The sequence below is a fragment of the Acinonyx jubatus genome, chromosome A3 (assembly GCF_027475565.1).
Source record: "Acinonyx jubatus isolate Ajub_Pintada_27869175 chromosome A3, VMU_Ajub_asm_v1.0, whole genome shotgun sequence".
NCBI lineage: Eukaryota > Metazoa > Chordata > Mammalia > Carnivora > Felidae > Acinonyx > Acinonyx jubatus.
This window is the reverse complement of record NC_069388.1, coordinates 14944169-14949883: the sequence shown is the minus strand read 5'-3', so window position 1 is coordinate 14949883 and position 5715 is coordinate 14944169.

Here is a 5715-nt window from a genome sequence, read left to right as displayed (position 1 = left end):
TCCCCCTTTCATGCTCTGTCTCTCTCTGTCTCAAAAATAAATAAACGTTAAAAAAAAAAAAAAAGAAAGTGTCAGTTTCCTGACATGACAGCTTGGGCAGGAGTGGCTCCACCTTGGGCTGAGAAATTTATTTCAACTCAGGCCTGAGCTCAGATCCAAACGTTCTGACTGGGATTTGGGTGTGATAATGATGATCACGATAGGAAGCTTGAATGATTGAGCATTTACTACCCAGGGGCACAAAGCTGAACATTCTACATTCATTAGTCTCAAATACCCTCACAACAACCCTTAGAAATGGGAGTTGATTTTATAAACAACCCCATTTTGCAAATGAGGGCACCAAGGCCCAGGAACTCTAAGAAATTTGCCAAACTCAGGCCCTCTTGCCTATGACACATGCTGTTGAAGGGGTCAGGACAAGATTCCCCCCAAATGGGTCACTTTGGCATATGGACTATTTTTTTTTTTTAATTTTAAAAATGTTTTCATTTGTTTTTGAGAGACAGAGCATGAGTGGGGGAGAGACAGAGAGGGAGGGGGACACAGAATCTGAAGCAGGCTCCAGGCTCTAAGCTGTCAGCACAGAGCCCAACGTGGTTCTCGCACTCACGAACCGTGAGATCATGACCTGAGCTGAGGTCGAACACTTAATTGACTGAGCCACCCAGGCGCCCAGATCCTGCAGGCTGAAGAGAAATTTTTGCACCTCCCTTAACTCCCTGGATGAATCTAAGTTGGGGATCTTTCCCAGAGCAAGAGTTATTACCAGAGATCAATTTTACCTGACCGACTCTCCTGTGTGGCAGGGCAAACATCTAATTACCAAACATCTGCCCTTCTTATTGCCCTGTGACTTGTCATCCTCCCCTTGGAGACCCCACACCCCTATCCCATACCTTAGCCCAGGAGGGCCTATTGACCACATTTTACCTTTGTGTCTTTGAACCTGTCATGTGTGTGGTGCTCCCACATGTACAGAATTAAACTTGATTTTCTCCTGTGAATCTGTCTCATGTCCATTTAATTCTTAGACCAGCCAGAAGAGTCCTTAAAAGGTAAAGGAAAATTATTCCTCCCAACACCACCTTGCTGGTACCTTGTACTCCTAGTTCAGTTTGTCTCAAGCATGAGATAGGAGTTTAGGTGTTTCCTCTCCCAAGGGTCCTTGTAACTTGTTAGCGGGTCCTGGTGATCCAATGACCACTGGACTAGAGGGTCTCTCTGTTGTAGCTGGGTGAGGGTGGCACTATAATGTGGAGCCTCCTTACCTCGTGCACACAGTGTGATGTGGTGCAAGTGCGTTGAAATCTACTCAATTGTTTAATCCTCTGAGGGAGATGGGGTTGAGGGGACTCATTCATTTTAGCCAAAAGAGGTCAAGTGACTTGTACTGGTCACACGGTGGACATTGTGACCATTCCAAAGAAGCAAGGTAAAGGTGGAGGTTGAGGCAAAGAGGGAGATTAATGGGAGAGAATTTGGGGTTCTCTGAGACTCACCCCTTCGTGATCTTGTCTCCTCTGCCACTTTCCCAAGATGTGTGGGAAAGGCAGCTTTTATGTCTGATGAGGTTTCCTCCAGGCCTGCCGCTCAAAGTGTGGTCCTGGGGACAATTTGAAAGGGGAAAAACTGGAGCTGGGGACACCCGGTAGCAGTGAGCCTGTAAGAAATACAGCTTTTCCGGTCTCACCCTAGACCTGCTGAACAGAATGTGCATTTCAGGGGCGCCTGGGTGGCTCAGTTAGTTAAGCGTCCAACTCTTGATTTCAGCTCAGGTCATAATCTCACAGTTTGTGAGTTCGAGCCCTGCATCAGGCTCTGCGCTGGTGTCTCAGAGCCTGCTTGGAATTCTCTCTCTATCCTTCTCTCTCTGCCCCTCCCCCTCCCCCCAACACACTCTCTCTCTCTCTCTCCCTCTCTCTCAAGATAAATAAATAAATTTTATATATAAAACAGGAATGTGTATTTCAACAAGATCCCTAGGCAGTTCACAAGCATGATAAAGTTGGAGGAGGCTGTTACCCAGCATTTTGGCCCCTGCAGGCAGAAGCCTGGGGAGGTGGGGAGGTTACAAAATGAACAGGACTCACCCAGCTCCTCCCCTTCCCCACTCCACTCCCCACTGGCTGCCTCCACTCCTCTGCAGGGATGTGAAAAGCTCTGTCAGACCCCAGGTTTCCACAGAAACCCTTCTGAAGGCCTTGAAGATGAGCTCCCTCTGCCTCTCTGTAGTCGTTCTCATCCTCTTGAGCACCCTGCTGGCCAGTACCCAGGGGGATGAAACTAGTACCTCACCCCCAAGTAAGTCCCACTCCCCTGTCTTCTACAGGCTGGGGCCCATAAAGGAGAGACATTCTGTGAAAGGGGAACCAAACATCCCTTTGCATTTCTCCAAGGACATTAGGAAATTTTAATTGCAGGGATTTTTCATGACTCTAAGAAGTAAATCAGTATGTTTTCAGCTTTTAAAACATTATCCTGCCTAATGCTCATCAGACAACTCTACCAGAACCTGAGCCCCATCTCTGAGACTCCCTATTCCTGGTTTCTGCCTCTTCCCTGAACCTCACTGTAGTGTAATGAACAAAATGACTATTACGTCTTTGTCTTGCTTCCAGCCACAACTCAGGAAACCCTTGGGATGTACTGTCTTTTGGGTGCTAATGAATGACTACAGGCTGGATATCGTCTGGAGGGGCTGGTGGCCAGAAAAACTGCTCAGGTTATTACAGGGCTAGAATTTTCAGCCCCTACCACTATCCAACCTCTGGGGAGGAGGAGGGTACTGAGAGAGTTCAATAACCAATGGCCAATGATTGAATCAGCCATATCGATGTAATGAAGACTCCATAAAAACTCCTAACCATGAAGGTTCAGAGAACTTCTGAGCTGCTGACACATGGAGGTGCTGTGAGAGTCACCCTCCGGGTCCTTCCACCCCCCACCCTGCCCTACACATCTCTTCCATTTGACAGTTCCTGAGTTTTATCCTTTGTAATCAACTGGTAATGGCAAATAAAGTGCTTTCCTGAGTTCTGTAAATCATTCTAGTGATTACTCAGCCTGGGGGAGTGGTGGTGGTCAAGGAACCCTGTATTTATAACTGGTTGGCCAGAAGTATGGGTGGCCCCAGGGACTTGTGACTGGCACCTACAGAGGGGGCAGTCCTCTGGGACTGAGCCCTTAACCTGTAGGCTCTGTTCTAACTCTGAGGATTTCATGTCAGAAGTGAATGGACTTGTAGGACATCCAGGTGGTGTTGGAAAATTGGTGGATGTTGGTAGAGACAACACATATTTGGTGTCAGGAAAAAACCTCAAGACTCATTAACCCCTGTGCTTTGGGGGCTGGGGTGAGGCTCAGGGACAGGAGAGTAATGGGTGTCCTATTATCTACATTTCTGAATGTCTACTTGTCACCTGCATTTTAACAATTTCTCACAGAAGTCGGGTGTTTCATCATTGGGGTTGTGGTGGACCAGTATCTTGTCCTGACCTTACCACATAATACGTGTCACTTTGGGAAAGTCACTTATGCTCAGTTTTTTCACCTGCCACCTGCCACCCACGTTCTTTGAAAGGATTACCAACCATGAATATAAAGACTTAATAACACACCATGGCCCAGGATGTCCACTCTCCACTAAGATGTCTCAGTCTGAAAGACTTGGTCTACCCATCTCCTTCCCCCAAGGAAAAAATATTCAGGTGTCAAATCATGATTTTATTTCTCCATTACTAAAATTAATCAGAAGGGCCTGGAACAGCTGAATGGAGCTTCTGCTGTGCCTGAGGCAAGTGCAGACAGAGAGCAGGAAATATAACGCTTCTGCGAGTTTGCCCTCCAGACCAAGGCTGTGCTTCTCCCAGGATGTTAGAATATTAGTAATAACTCAAGGCCCTTCCACTTGCCCCCATGTCTATTATTTTATTATCCTCTCAGGATACAGAATGGTGGAACCAGCTTCTTAATTATATATACAGAGGTGCCCCATCATCAGATATTTTACTAACGGGAATTTCATTATAGTCATTCTATCCAATGACTGTGCACCTGGGTGAACATGAGATGGGAGATGAATTCATTTGACAAATATTAACTCATTTGACAAATATTTATCAAGTACCTATAAGGCACTGTTCTTGGTGTGGGGACACAGCTATAACAAAACACAGCAAAGACCCTGCCCTCTAGGAGGGAAACAGACAATAGAGCAAGAGGGAAATAATATGCCAGGTCACGACAAGTGTTTTGCTGATGGGGAGTGACGGGTATAAAGAAGGCTATGCCCCTTCTACAGACTGGTCAAGGAAATCATCTTTGAAAAGGAGATGTTTGAGCAGCGTTTGGAGAAACCAAGGGTGTGCCAGCTGACCAGCTGATGGAAGAGCAGTTCAGGAAGAGGGCTCAGCAAAAAGAACTTGCCCGGAGTGTTTGAGCAGCGGTGAGGAGGCCAGCGTGTCTGGACCTGAGCGAGTGGGGTGGGGTAGTGGAAGGTGAGGAGGCCAGGGAGGCCCTGGGGAGCAGGTCGTGCAGAGCCTTGTAGGGCTTTATAAGAACTCCAACTTTGGTTCTAAGAAAGGGATGGGGAGTTGCTAAGTGTTTGGATGTAGGAGCAATTCAATAGCACTCAAGGATCCCTCTGACCGTGGAGAGTGGTCCCTAGGGGACTAAGGGTAGAGACAGAGGGACCAGTGGGCAGGGTACTGCAATAATCCAGGCAAACAATGATGGAGTGTGGATGTATGCAACTCCCGCAGTCTATCCAGTTCTCTTGAATAAAACAAATGCCTTACTCTGTTAAGAATGATTCTCTTCCTGGGGCGCCTGGGTGGCTCAGTCGGTTAAGCGTCTGACTTCAGCTCAGGTCATGATCTCGTGGTTCGTGAGTTTGAGCCCTGCGTCAGGCTCTGTGCTGTCAGCTCAGAGCCTGGAGCCTGTTTCGGATTCTTTGTCTCCCTCTCTCTCTGCCCCTCCCTCGCTTGCCCTCTGTCTCTCAAAAATAAATAAACGCTTCAAAAACAAAAAAGATTAAAGGATGATTCTGTTCCTTTTGTGAGTAATCAAACATCTTTTCTTTTCTTAAAACATCCTTTCTTTGCTGTTTTCTGATAATACATGCAGTAATGTGTTCATTACAGAAGACTTAGAAGATAAAGAAAAGCATTAAAAAATAAAGATTTCCAAATCCTACAACCCAAAGATTACAGATAAACCATTCTACTTTGAGAGCTCTTCATGTACATGAATGAATTGATTCGCTCATCATGGAGCCTGGCCATGCCAGGAAGAGCCACCAAGCAGGCGAAGCTGTTCTCTGGAACCACAACCTTCCCTTTCATTTCTCCTTGTGCCCACCCCCCCCCCCCCACCTTCCCTCCTCAGGGCCCTGGTGCCACCTTCCCTCTAGGTCCCTATCAAGTCCCTCTCAGGAGAATATCCAACTCATGAAGCTCACCCCGAGAGAGGACACACTTCACCTCAGCAGGAGGGCTGGGCAGGGAGGCACCTGCCTCTCACACAGAATATAAGGGGGGCTGGGCAGGGAGGCACCTGCCTCTCACACAGAATATAAGGGAAGCCAAATACAGCCAAACCTTGGTTAGTGAGCATAATTCATTCTGAAACATGCTTGTAACCCAGAGCATTCATATATCAAAGTGAATTTCTCCATAAGAAATCATGGAAACTCAGATGATTCGTTCCACAACC